This window comes from Saccopteryx leptura, chromosome X, assembly GCF_036850995.1.
Source record: "Saccopteryx leptura isolate mSacLep1 chromosome X, mSacLep1_pri_phased_curated, whole genome shotgun sequence".
In the NCBI taxonomy this organism is placed as follows: domain Eukaryota; kingdom Metazoa; phylum Chordata; class Mammalia; order Chiroptera; family Emballonuridae; genus Saccopteryx; species Saccopteryx leptura.
The window spans coordinates 25,162,757-25,178,132 of NC_089516.1; the positions used below are offsets into that span (position 1 = coordinate 25,162,757).

Genomic DNA, 15,376 nt, shown 5'->3' on the forward strand with positions numbered 1-15,376 from the left:
ATATTTACATGTAATTAATTTGTCAATGTACTGAGAACAGTGAGACCTTAGAAATCCCATCCAAAAATAAGCAACTGCTTTTAGAAAATTCAGCAATTTTGTATCCTTGTATTTCTTTTTTTACTTTTTTTATTAAGTGAGAGGAGGGGAGGCAGAGAGACAGACTCCCACATGTGCCCTGACTGGGATCCACCCAGCAAACCCCCTATGGGGTGATGCTCTGCCCATCTGGGGCAGTGCTCTATTGCTCAGCAACGGAGTTCTTCTTAGTGCCTGAGGTGGAGGTCACATCCTCAGCACCAGGGGCCAACTCCCTCCAATCGAGCCATGACTGAGGGAGTGGAAGAGGGAGTGGAAGAGAGAGAGAGATAGGAAGAGAGAGAAAAAAAAAGTGAGAGGGGGAGGTGTGGAGAAGCAGATGGTCACTTTTTCTGTGTTCCCTGACTAGAAATCCAACCCAGGACATCTACACACCGGGCTGGTGCTCTACCACTGAGCCAACTGGGCAGGGCTTGTACCCTTGTATTTCCATAGCAGAAATGTTCAGATTTTTAGTGGCACAATCCTATTTGGCATCTGGTAAAACTTAAGGACCCTTTCTCATAATAATGTTTTGAAAAGCATAACACTAAACCCACTGGATTTTAAATGAAGCCAGTTGTACTGAAATATAATATACAAAATCTCCTTCTTAAAATGGTGAGCTAGCAATACATGTTTTCCTTGCTAACATGCGCAACTACAGTGATCAGATCTTTAGGATTAAAGCAGTGATGAGCTTAACTGGTGTTCTGAAGTATATACACTGACTGGACTTTGATATAAAATTATCTGTCATCTCCACTGGTGGCAAAGTCACAGGAACTGCGGATATTACTGGGGTTTTGTGCTCACATTCATAATTGAAAAAAAATACTTATGTGCAGTGCAAGGTCAATGAAAGTATAGAGGTAATATAAAAATCTCACTTTCTAAGACTTGTTTTGCAAAACATAAAAACAAGCCTATTTAATCTATATTATAAAATATGTAGAAGTTGATGGAGAAAGTGATCCTAGTACAAATGTGTCCTGTCAACTCTACCTACAGCCCCTTTCTTGTGACATGCCATGGCTGACCATGTGATCATCTTGCACTCCCTGCTTCCAAGCCACCTGGTCCCTTCCCTGCCCCCGCCCCTACACACAGCCAGAGCCCAGCAGATCCTCTCTCAAAAATTTAACAGAGTCCCCTCCCCTCTGGCTATTGCCACTCTGCTGACTGGTCTATTTGTTATGTATGTGTATTCTTTTGGCTAATCCCTTCACATTCTTTGATCCTGTCCCCTCATGTCCTCTTCCTCTGACCTCTGTCCATCTGTTCCCTGTGACGCTGCCTCTGTTTCTATTTTGTATTTCAGTTTACTGTCTTTATTAGATTCCACATACAAGTGAGATCATATATTTGTCTTTTTCCTCCTGGCTTATTTCACTTAGCATAATCATCTCCAGGTCTACCCATGCCATCGCAAAAGGTAAGATTGCCTTCTTTTTTACAGATCTGGTAAACCATGTCACACCAATAAATTTTTTAAAATTAAAAACATAAGCATAACAGAGAGACACGGAGACTGTGATATAACACGCCAGCTGAGAAGTCATTTGGAAATAGAACTGATGTATCCACCAGAGCAAACCAAAGCCAGAGTAAGACAAAATCACTGGGAAGCAGCAATAATAAGAAAGTGGAGGGAACCCATTCACAAACAGGTACCGTATTTTCCCATGTATAAGACGCCCTCCTGTATAAGATGCACCTTAATTTTAAGGCCCGAAACTTGAAAAAAATTTAGTATATAAAGTTACTGAACTCAAGTTTTATTCATCATAAAATTCATACAACTCCTCATCCATGTGAAAAAGCAGGGAATACAAGTAAAAAAAAATCAACAACCACTGTATAAGACATATTCAGTTTTCAGACCCCAAATTTTTCAGAAAAGGGTGTGTCTTATACATGGCAGAATACAGTAAATGAAACATATGCAGAGACTAACAGGTGTGGTCCAATAAAAGGAGAGAGATGGTCTCTATGAGCCAGCTTCTCTTTCCTTAATCCTAGATGCTCAGGAGCTGTCTTTCCTACCTTTATAACAGACCCAAACAGTCTGTGCAGCTATCCTTCCTCCACACTATCAGGCTCTCGTCCACTCGAAATCACTCTACACTATACATTTCGTTTTTCCGTTTGACGTCAAATAAGCAGGGGAAATAAATGCAGTAAAAAGACTGAATAAAATGATTTCTATACAAGAGACAAGTATTGTTTCTTTAATTTTATTACTTTGTATCTGTGCTTTTCTGTTTCAATATAAATATATCAAAAATTAAAGTAATTAATGCCAAATTAACTTTAGCAACAACCATGCACAGAGTTACGTATTTCCCCATGTATAAAATGCACCATTTTTTGAAAATTTTGGGGTCTAAAAACTGGGTGCATCTTATATAGTGATTGAAGTTTTTTTACATGCATTTCCTGCTTTTTCACACTTCGTTTTGCGCTCACTGTTGAAGACAGTGATTCGTCATCAGACACAGATGAGGACAAGCTAATGGATGGGAGTTTTGACAGTGATGAGGAGTTGTATGAATTTTATGATGAATAAAACTTGAGTTCAATAACTTTATGTGATTTTTTTTTTCAAATTCCTAGCCCGAAAATCAAGGTGCATCTTATACATGGGGACCCTTTCTACATGGGGCAATACCGTAATTGTAATGTAGGTATCACTGCTGTTCTTGTGTGAGCTGAGCAATTCATAGAAGACATTCCTTCTTGTATCAATTATGAATGGTATTGATCTCCTACTAAATGTGTCACTATTGTTTCAGGGCCGTAGGTGCTGCTAATTACAGGGGGTTCTTGGGTTATGATACAGTTCTGTTCTTAGAACAGTGACGTAAGCCGAATTTTGGTGTGTCAAAACACACCCTAGCCTAAGTCATTTACCTAACCCAACACAGTTGTCAAATCATCACCTAGAACATAAAAACAATGAAGTCACAGAAAAAGGAAGAGGACAGAAATATTCTGTACTGTATACTGTACTGTAGTAACAGAAAAAAATGACCAAAAAAATGAGTATATAAAAAAGTATGATGGTAACGGCGGAAGCCAAAACACTCACATCACATCTCAATGTTTTTAAGTTTTTATGGGAGTGAGCGTCATAACCTAAAAATGCCATACATCGAGACTGTCGTAACCTGAGGACTCCTTATGATGAAAATTACGAGAAATTGCTCCTTTGGCTGAAAACAGCCCCTCTGGAGTTGGACTTGTGAGTGGTCATGGGCTCGATTCCAGTCCTTTACCTCCCTCTGTCTGCATCTTTGGGTAGCACACAAACTGACAACCACATGTGGTAGACATTTTTCTAGACACTGAAGATTAAGTGACCGAGAAACAAAGTCCCTATCCTTATAAAACTTGTATTCAAGTATAATGTTATCAAAGATATGGAAATATATGCAAATGAGCATTCCAGATTTCCTCTATTTCAGACTAGTGGCTTGTCACTAGAGTTGATTTATTTGCAAAGTTAACAGCTCACAAAGTTAAATCTTAATTTATATTTGGATCACTAATTATCTCTTAAAATATCTTCACAAAGATGACACTATGTTTTAGCTTTGACATAAAAATTTGTGCACATAGACATTTGTCTCTTGCATGCCAGGCAATGCAATTAAAGGCAATGGAAATTTCCAGATCTCAGAGAAGATCAAAAAAGTTTTGAATTTAGAAAATATTGTTCCAAATTGTTCATGGATCACAGACAACTTTTACATATTAAACATCTGCCAAAATTCTCCAGCCAATTTTCAAGAGAAACTGCTTAACATCCAAGGATACCTCATTCCATTAATGAAACCAACAAATAGGAAATGTTGATTAATTTCTAGCATCAATTTAGGTTCCTTAACCTTGTGAGATAAAGCAAACATGTCTAAGTTATCACAGTCGTGAAAAAAAAGCAGTGATCATCATAGTGGATTGTAACTACTATCGTCAAAAGTGATCCACTAGAAAATTTATACCGGTGCTGTAAAAAGAGCCAGAAATGAGCCTTTACCTGTTGGTACTCAAGAAGAAACAGGTATTTAATCATTTGTATAAATAGTATTTTTGGTTAGGAAAAATACTGTGCTTATTCAGTGGATTTTTTTTAAAAGGTATAACTTACAAATACAGTAGATAAGATCTTAGCCTTTAAAAACACACTGGGTCTTGCTTTCTGAAGATGTTACTTAATTTTTCTTTTTCCAAGCAAGACAAAAAACAAAAAACAACAGAGACAGACAGACAAGAAGGGAGGAAGATGAGAAGCATTAACTCATAGTTGCGGCACCTTTGAGCTCAAGCCAGCAACTATGGGGTCATGTCTATGATCTCACACTCAAACCAGCAACACTGCGCTCAAGCTGGTGAACCCATGCTCAAGCCAGTGACCTCAGGGTTTCGAACCAGGGTCCCCAGCATCCCAGCCCAACGTACTATCCACTGAACCACTACCTGGTCAGGAAGAAGATGCTACTTATATTTTCTCCACTGTGTAATGTGCCATTCACTGCCAGAAATACAGAGGTAATCTTTGTATACCCTGCTTTAATATTATCTACAGTGGAGCTGCAGAGAAAAGCTGAAATGCAATCAAAGTTGATACCACATTAGAAAGAACATAATTTTTGGAAAACAGATGAGTCATGACTGGGTTAAACATGACAGGCTGCAAGAGCAGGGTGATAACCTGAACCCAGGGTTAACCATGAAGAATTGGATGGTTTGGCTTGACTAAAGACAAAGTACAAAGTGATTCGAGAGTATGAAGGCTGGAATCAGAAGCCACCAAAAAGGGTAATCTGGGCAACTTACTGAAAACTAAAAACATCTATTTTATGATGTCAAGAAACCATGTTCCATATTTCCTCATACAGAAGCATGTCTACACTCGCAGATATTACGACAACTGAATCTCTGGCTCGAAGTACAGCCATTCTCTCTGTACCCTTACTCTTTCCTCTCTAAGGGGGGTGCTTATTTCTGGTGTTCCTGAGATGGGGAGAAAGAATTGAAAACACATTTCTTCCTCTCAAAATATATTCAGTCCTCAGCACACATGCCTTCTTCTGCAGTGGGATGAGGAGTGAGGAGAATTCTGGAAGGTCTAGCCTTCTGAATGGGCAAGTTCAAATTCAATGATTAAATTGACAAAGTTCTAACTCAGCTTCTTTAGCTTTTTCTTTTTTGTGCGTGTGACAGAGACAGAGAGAGAGACATGTAGGGACAGACAGACAGGAAGGGAGATGAGAAGAATCAATTCTTTGTTGCAGCACGTTAGTTTTTTTTTTTTATTGCTTTGTCATATATGCCTTGACCAGGGGGCTACAGCAGAGCCACCGACCCCTTGGTCAAGCCAGCGACCTTGGGCTCAAGCTGGTGAGACTTTTTCAAACCAGATGAGCCCAAGCTCAAACCAGCAACCTTGAGGTTCCAAACCTAGGTCCTCTGAGTCCCAGCCTGACGCTCTATCCACTGTGCCACCACCTTTAGCTTTTTCAGTCATGGAGTAATGTGACATCTAGGGCTGATTGTAGGCTGAAGGAAAGAGTAAAATTACGCCTACTCAGTTTTATTCTGACCTACGACATGGTCAAAAATCCAATTTCGGGAGTTCCTACAGTAGCTTAATGTAAACTACATATTTGACACTTGGGTCTTTTGTGACATAGAAAAACACATCTGATAAGAGTAGAACTCAATTTACATATAAATCACCACAAAATCTGACATAATTTTTCTTATTTTCTACATATTTAATGTGTAACACTAGATAGCTCAAAAGTGAATAGTTAGAATAGTAAACACTAACTTCCATGATTTCAAAGAAATAGATTTGTTCTCTACTTCTTTCTGGCCATAGCAATTTTTAAATGCTACTCAAATTTCTTTAATCAAATGAATAGCACAGGTTAATTTCTTCTAATGACACTCAGGTATTCATGGGAAAGATGTAAAATATGTTGGGACTCATTCCTCATATCTGTAAGTTAAATCATTTCACTCTAATTTTTCAGTTAAGCTTATTGCGGTGACATTGGTTAATAAGATTGTATAGGTTTAAAGTGTACATGCCTATGATACATGATCTGTATATTGCGTTGTGTGCCCACCACCCACAGTCCAATATTCCTCAGTCACCATATATTCGGTCTGATTTACCCTTTATTATCCCCCGCTCTCCTTCCCTCTGATTAACCACCATACCGCTGTCTGTGTCCATGAGCTTCAGTCTTAGATCCCACATATGAGCAAAATCATGTAGTTCTTAAGTTTTTATTACTGACTTAGCATGATATTCTCCAGGTCTAACCATGTTGTCACAAATGACAGTATTCCATATTTTCTTTTCTTTCTTTCTTATTTTTTCAAGTAAGAGGAGGGGAGATGGACAGACTTCCACATGCACCCCAACTGGGAGCCACCGGCAACCCCCGTCTGAGCCAATGCTCGAATCAACTGAGCTATTTTTAGCATTTGAGGCTGTTGCTTGGACCAACCAAGCTATCCTTAATGCCTGAGGCCATTGCTCAGACAAACTGAGCCACTGCCTGCAGGAGTTGAAGAGAGAGAGAACGGGGAGAAAGAAGGGGAGAGAAGTAGATGGCCCTTCTAGTCTGTGCCTTGACCAGGAATCGAACCCAGGACACCTATATGCTGGGTTGACACTTTATCCACTGAGAAAACCAGCCAGGGCCTCAACTTTTCTTATGGCTAAGTAGTATTCCATTGTATATATGTACATCTCTTTTATTTAATCATCTATTGAAGAAGACTTTGGTTGTTTCCATATCTTGACCACTGTGAATAATGCTGCAATGAACACGAGGGTGCTTATATTTTTGTGAATAAATGTTTTTAAGTTTTTAGTGTAGATACCCAGAAGAAGGAATGCTGGGTCATATGGTAACTCTATTCTTAGCTTTTTGAGAACCCTCCATACTGCTTTCCATTGTGGCTGTACCAGCTGCACTTGCTCCAGCACCGAATGAGGGTTCCTTTTAGTCTACAACCTTTCCAATGCTTGCTATCACTTGTCAAGTTGACGACAGCTATTTTAAACGGCATGTGAGGATCAGGATTCAGCCAGCAGCTCCTCACCTCAGTTCATGGATGCTACAGCAGCATTGAAAAACTTCTCTGGTTGGTCTCGTTGATCAGACCATCATGTGATGAAAAGATTTTAATTTTATTTAACAACAAAATGATAAAAAGTGTTGGATAGATTATCTGGTCCCTGATGAACATATCCACAGATTGTTGTTCTCCCCAACAGGGGCAGAGAAACCTAACCCACTTGGGGTTAACCCTCCTTCCCACCCACTTCACATTTTTCAATGTCCAACTAACACATCCATAAAAATATTTGAAAAGAGTTCCCTCCCCAATGAATTCTGCCTCAATCAGTCTCCATAAATATACCATTTCTGGTCATCGGGAATGGGAGGGAGTTCTTTCAGCTTCAGCTACAAAATCTATGCATGGGGGGGGTGGACAAATTGCCCCGTTACTGCCATTCTATGATGCGCATTGGTCACATTTTAAGGTTTCTGAAATTGAGTGGATATAATTTATATTTATTTTTAAGGTGGTGGTGTTTCTTGGGATCCGCAACAGCTGTAATTAAATCAGCGGTGTATCATACAATTAATACGTCTTAAATGTGATAAAGTATGATATTAATTGTTTTTTCAGGTCCTTACATTATTCTTGTCACAGCGAGAGGTTTAGAATATATTTTATTATTACGCTAATGTGATGGAATAATATAATGATGAATTCCAAAAGAACATAAAACATTAAGTAGTGAATTTTATGGCAATGTGTACTGACTTTTTATTAATAATGTATTGTCTATTAAAGAAGAATTTCATGAAAGCAGGATGTGCAGAACAGAAATTATAGCTATAACTATAATGACAGTGAATAGTGACTCCAATGGCATTTAACAGATGTTCTATTTTCTAAGTAACAGCTGCTTGATGCATTCATTGTACCAAGTTAATGATCTGCTAGTGTTATTTCACTTCACAGATAAATTACTGTGCTCTCTCTCTAAAAAAAAAGATGTAATTTTTCATGGGAATGATAGTGTACCAGACTTTAGAAATAAGTAATAGTTCTCATGCTTTTATAGCTAAGAGGAGTGATGAGTTGAGGCAATTATCCAGATAATCTAAGACCAGAGGCCAGATTTCTTTAAACTCTGAAAGGAGATTGCTTAAAAAAATACAAGACATGATTGGCTAAACTGAATGTAGACCTTTCTGGACTGCCTGTGTGGCATTATCTAGTGCAGGGGTCCCCAAACTTTTTACACAGGGGGCCAGTTCACTGTCCCTCAGACCGTTGGAGGGCCGGACTATAAAAAAAACTATGAACAAATCCCTATGCACACTGCACATATCTTATTTTAAAGTAAAAAAACAAAACGGGAACAAATACAATATTTAAAATAAAGAACAAGTAAATTTAAATCAACAAACTGACCAGTATTTCAAGGGAAATTATGCTCCTCTCACTGACCACCAATGAAAGAGGTACCCCTTCCAGAAGTGCGGTGGGGGCCGGATAGATGGCTTCAGGGGGCCGCATGCGGCCCGCGGGCTGTAGTTTGGGGACCCCTGATCTAGTGGTTCTCAAGCCTCTCTGAATATTAGAAACACCTACCACCCTCAGCCAATAAAATCAGAATCTCTGGGGGTGGGCTCCAGGCACTGGTAGTCTTTTCAAGTTCCCTGAGAATCCCTGGCAAAAGAGAATAACACATTCTGTCACAAGATTTTATGGGGTGATTGGCATCACATTTTAGAACTGAAGCGACAGCAGCAGGATAATTAAGGAAACTTGTAATTGTTTTTCCTTGAGTGAAATATTAGAAAAATATGTCCCTGAAAGAAATGTGAAAATCAAATGGACTTGTTACAGAGGCGGCTAGACATCAATTACTTTGTATTATTTAACACCCTAAATTAAATTCCACATGTCTATGTGCTTGTGATTCTCTGAGGCAACTCTTGGTATCGCAAGGTTCTTTTTAATAAAATCTAATGGTCAATTTCTGAAAACTGGCACATCCGAGCCATCCAAAAACTGATGGACTTAAAATATTATTGGACCAAAATTATTTGCAGGAAATTACATTTGATCATTTCAATTTTTAGATAACATTGTGGATATTAAATGGATTTAATGCAGCTTAATTATTTAACTGGCACTGAATTTTTGACTGCTGAAACAAAATTAGAAATAAATGAAATATGTTAGTCATTCAATCAGAAAGCTACATAGATGAAACCTTGTTGAAACTTGTATCTTCCAAACATAATGATCGTCATATAAACTTCTACTTAGTCACATAATATTTACTTTCCTACAGTTAAATATTTGTGCTCAATTCATATGCCAAACAACTGTGGCCAGTAATATGATATTTAAAATTGACTTACTTAGATCCAACTAATTAGGGTGATTTTAAGACACTAATAAATAATATTTAAAATCTAAAAATCGCACCAGTGGCAACTGACTACAAACTATAGCAGGTGATAAATGCATGTAGGATTTTCATTTTCTTATGTCCATGTGGACTCAGTTACCAGCACTCCCCGAGTTACGAACAAGATAGGTTCTATAGGTTTGTTCTTCAGTTGAATTTGTATGTAAGTTTGAAACAGGTACATTTACCTATTAAGTGCAGCTGAAAGAGATGTTTATAGTATTTATTTTTATCTTTCTATGTATATAAACATTTAAACATTTTCAAACCTATAGAACCTCTCTCTCATAACCTGGGGACTGCCTGTGTTCTGCACTTTAAATTTAACCATTGTGTATTTCATTCTCACTGAAGATGATAAATACCTTTTTGTTAATTTGAGTTAGACTACCTTAAATTACTAGAAAATAAAATTTATAACAATAGTTATAGTAGAAAAAAGCTATTGAAATCAGAGATAGTACTGGGTTCTACACTGCTCATAAAAATTAGGGGATATTTTATCACTTCATATTCACTTTGAAATATCCCCTAATTTTTGTGAGAATAGTTGCAGAGATTTTCTGTGTATCCAGACTTCCATCTTCTCATCTACAAAATGGAATCATTTGATCTCCTGATTGTTCATGTTTCCATTTGTTCTTAAGTTTACCATAATTTTGATAGCACATCTTCATTTTTCTCTTCTCTCACGAACTGCTTTATCATTATGTTTAATTTTTATCTCTTAAATTGAAATTACTTTTATTGAACAGATATTTATTGAGCATGTGCTAGCTGTCAGATACGTGGGAAACACCAGGGAAGAAAACAGACATTTTCCCTCTTCTCTTGGCAAGTGAAATTATTAATGTCCACTTACTAGTCCAAGAAGGTGTCATGACAGCTCACGGATCTTGCACAGTGCCAGTAAGCTCCCTAGAGTTTACTATTTCCGTCCCTTCTCTCTGTCCCTGCTCTATAGACGCCAGTCAGTATTGCTCATCTCAACCTGGTGAACTCTAGTAACAGATATATGTAAGGTACGAAGGAAGACAGAATGTCCAATCACTTGTGGGGTAACAAACGCCACAGTACTGGTTCCCTGTGGCGTCCCTGCTGTCCAGACCACACAGCTAGGAGCAATCCACACTTTGAAAATCCTTAAGGCCCTGGCCAGTTGGCTCCATGGTAGAGTGTTGGCCTGGTGTATGGGAGTCCCGGGTTTGATTCCCGGCCAGGGCACACAGGAGAAGCGCCCATCTGCTTCTCCACCCCTCCCCCTCTCCTTCCTCTCTGTCTCTCTCTTCCCCTCCTGCAGCCAAGGCTCCATTGGAGCAGTTTGCCCAGGCTCTGAGGATGGCTCTGTGGCCTCTGCCTCAGGCGCTAGAATGGCTCTGATTGCAACAGAGCAATGATCCAGATGGGCAGAGCATCGCCCCCTGGTGGGCATGCCCGGTGGATCCTGGTCAGGCGCATGCAGGAGTCTATCTGACTGCCTCCCTTTTCCAGCTTAAGAAAAATACAAAAAAAAAAAAAAAATACAAAAAAAAAAAAAAGAAAAGAAAAACCTTAAAATTAATTTTCTCCTCTTTATCACTACTCCCACGGGGCATGTTGTTTAAACTTAAAATACAGTTAATGGGCTATTGGAGTTCTGGAATTTTAAAATAGCATTAGTAGTTTAACTTTTAACTCCCACTACTAACCTTTTGGTCATTTTTGTTATTGTTATTCTAAAGCATCTGCTTCCTGTTCTTTGAATTTAAGATACTTTTCTTTCCCCTTCAGAAAAGTCTGAACTTCCTTTGAAATGTACCCATTTTTTGTCTCCTCTAACTGCAATCTAGAAGCAGGGTCATGAGGCAGGAGATGACAGAAGTCTTCTTGCCTCTAGCTGTGTCTCCAGCTAACCAATCTCGCCACCAACCCAGCTACATCTGGAAGTTCTTCCATTCTTTCCCTTGTGAGATCACTAGAAATCAGATCTGGGATGCCTAAGAGGGTTCTAGTCCTTAGCAAGTAGATGATACCTGTAAACATCTGGAATGCTGTCACGCACCACGCATCGTCTTGTAGCAGAGCAATGTGTTCTAACAGCTGTGGTTTTGAATGTGTGACTAAAGATTGTGTGTAGGAGGAAAACTCTGATGAGAGAATTTATTTTGGAAAAGTCTGCTTCTACAACAATCCTAAGGATCCCGCAGTGCCAAACTCCTGGTACTCATTTCTGAAGAAGGCATGGCAGAAGTCCAGGGTGAGGCTCAGGAGGCTGACTGCAGGGAGCCATGCTGATAGATACATGGCAATAGAAACCTTTTTATTATGTTTATTAGAATGATGCTAATAAGGGTGCTGTCTCCGCCACCATCCTTCCAAGTTCTTCTGTATATAAATTCAAGAAAAGCTTGCATATGGCTAGTACATTAAAAATATTTTAATGATTGTTTTTGATAATTTGGGCACTTTGCATCTCATAAGTATATTTCCTTCTGTATCAGTGATGCAAAATGAATGAATTTTAGAGATTGGCTGTACAACATTGTGCCTACAGTTAACGTGACTGTATTATACACTTTAAAAACATTTTAGTGAGTAAATCTCGTGTTAAGTGTTCTAATAATAATATAAAAAAAAAAAAGTTTAGTTGTTAGTTTTGCCTGATAGGAAGCTTGGTGCCAACTTTTTTTTTTTTTTTTTTTTTTACAGAGACAGAGAGTGAGTCAGAGAGAGGGATAGACAGGGACAGACAGACAGGAACAGAGAGAGATGAGAAGCATCAATCATCAGTTTTTCATTGCTCATTGAAACACCTTAGTTGTTCATTGCCCTCTCATATGTGCCTTGACCGCGGGCCTTCAGCAGACCGAGGAACCCCTTGCTGGAGCCAGCGACCTTGGGTTCAAGCTGGTGGGCTTTTCCTCAAACCAGATGAGCCCTTGCTCAAGCTGGCGACCTCGGGGTCTCGAACCCGGGTCCTCTGCATCCCAGTCTGACGCTCTATCCACTGCGCCACCGCCTGGTCAGGCGGTGCCAACTTTTGAGGCTTTATTCTTCCCTGCCTATTCCACCATCTATGGGATATTGTGAGCATATTTCTGTGCAGTGTCTGTTACTTCCTTACTCAATTCTCCCTTCTCTAGCTTTCTGACTGATTTATCTTTGACGGTTGAATCACATGTATCTCTCTCTTTTTTTTTTTTTTTTTAATGAGAGAGACAGACAGGAAGAGGTAGAGATGAGATGCACCAACTTATACATGTGTCATTGTACTTGTTCACTGATTGCTTCTCAATATGTGCCTTAACCGGGGGGGGGGGGGCTCTAGCCGAGCCAGTGACCCCTTGCTCAAGCCAGCGACCTTGGGGTCATGTCTATGACCTGTGCTCAAGCTTGAGCCTACGTTCATGCCGGTGACCCCACATTCAAGCCAGCGACCTGAGAGTTTCGAATCTGGGTCCTCAGGGTCCCAGGCTAATGCTCTACCCACTGTGCCAGCACGTAGTCAAGCCACATGTGTCTCTTTAAACTACCCTAAATGATTTCTTTTTTCTGGAATTCGATATACAATAAATAACTGTAATTTAAATATAGTAAAAATAAAACTGAAAAAATTTCATTGCAGTCAGTATCTTTGAAAGTAAGTTTGGTTTGGATAAACTAAAGGTCAAATAAACATTTCATTGGTAACTTAATTTTATGTATAAGAATATTTTTATCTAGATATTCAAATATTTTCATACTTAAATAATATAGTGTTCTTGGAGCAGCAGAACTAAGAGAAATTCAGTAGAAATAAGTAAAACAGTTGAAAAAGAAATTGACTCTACATTCAAATTTTGTCTAAGTCAAAAGAGCTTAGAATGATTGGCAAATACGTTTAATGTGTTGCATTTAAATGAATACCCAATTTATTTTGATAAACATCTGACATTTATCCTTTGAAATGGTAGATGAGATTAACATTGAGTCAAGTTCTCCATCTACCAAGAAAGCATGAGAAATCCAAATATACTAATGAGTCATGGAGTTTCACGTATGAGACTTTGATTATTTTCATGTTAAAAAACAAGAATCATAAATGTGACTGCTATAGATCTGCAGGCCACCTGTTTTTATTATATAATTGTGATTTTTGAAAAAGCTTCAGCACCTTTCAAATGAGTGTATTAAAAAGTACGTAATTTAGATGCAAATGTGTATAACTTCGCTTTGACCACTAAGGGGTTTCAGAGTATATCGTTAGTGGGTTAGTGTTTCAAAATATCCACAAAGAGCAGCAAGGTAGTATATACATAAAGAAAAGAAATGCCAGCGTTCTATACTTCCTTCCTGGTGGATCTCATATGAGTAGTGCTCCTTGGATTTGTAGGAACCACTTTCCAGCAGACGCAATAAGCTGACACATCTCCAGGCCACTCAACCCGTTTAATATGACAAAGATTATCTAGAAATCTTTGCCAAGTTCATTATTTTCTAATATTTTAAAGATTTTATGGTGAGGCTAATGTAAAAATATCTCTGTAGGTACTTCTTCAATGACCTTACGGGTCCGGTGGAAGCCAGAGTTCACGTGGGGCACACTTTTATAATTTCACCTCAGCGTTAACAGACTCATAGATAGAGCAGGCTGACAGCTGTCAGGAGGGTGGGGTGAGGCTGGGGTGGGGGGCGGAAGGATTGAGCAAAACAGAAATAAAGGAGAGAAAACCCTCGTGTACAGACACAGCAGTGTGGTGGGGATTGCCGGGGGGAGGGGGAGAGAGGCTGGAAGAGGGGATGGGGGAATAAACAGTGATGGATAGAGACTTCACTTGGGGCGGTGCACACATAACAGCGCACAGATGACATGCTGTACAGTTGTGCACCTAAAACATGTAACTCTGTTAACTAGTGTCACACCAATACATTCAATAAAAAGGAACCATAGAACAAATGAGAAATTGTAGTCAGAAGGTTTCAAATTACTTTTATGTCTCCCTCTACTCGTCTGCACCATTGCATTAGCATTCTACCCTATATATACAAAGCCATCCCTTTGTTACGGGGTGGACTGTGTCCGTAAAACATCCATAGGATCAAGTCCTATTTTTTGACACTTCCTTATTATAAGCTGAAATAGTGTCCTCCAAAATCATATGTTGAAGGCCTAACCTCAATACTGCAGAATGTGACCATATTGGAGATAGGACATTTAAAGAAGTAATTAAGTTAAAATGAGATCATTATGGTGGTGGGCCCTAATGCAGTATGACTGGTGTCCTCATAAGAAGAGCAATTTGGACAAAGGCATGTACAGTGGAAAGATTATACGAAGACATGAGAAGACTGCTATTTATAAGTCAAAGACAGAAGCCTCAGAAGAAAGCAACCCTACCGAAACCCTGACCTCAGACTTCCAGTCTCCAGAACTGTGAGAAAATGAATTTCTGTTGTTTAAGTCACTGAGTTTGTGGTACTTTGTTACAGCAGACCTAGCAAACCAATGTACCCATTAAACTGGTGACAAACAATCAAAGATATTGTCCAGAGTATTGCGGGGAAGATGACTAAGAATGAAACCTGGATCATTTCCGTGAATCATCTATGTGTATTACTTGTCCCATGTGTATTTTACTGTATTTCATACTTTAATAGATCGTATATCTGTTCTGGGGCTTTTCTGTCTGTTGATGAGAACTTATGGTGGAAACTGGCATTAGTCACGTGTACTTATAAATAAAGAGACAAAGCTGGTTGTCCTCCATTTGTTCTCCTTTCTTTTTGTGGGCTGGGAGTGAGGAGGGATGGTGATGA

General features: G+C 39.0%; 1 protein-coding gene across 8 annotated transcripts in view; it reads right to left on the bottom strand.

Moving 5' to 3' along the window:
• DMD (dystrophin) overlaps positions 1-15,376 on the bottom strand; it is a 1,890,745-nt gene that overhangs the window by 1,420,218 nt on the left and 455,151 nt on the right. The gene's annotated exons all lie outside the window — the stretch shown is intronic.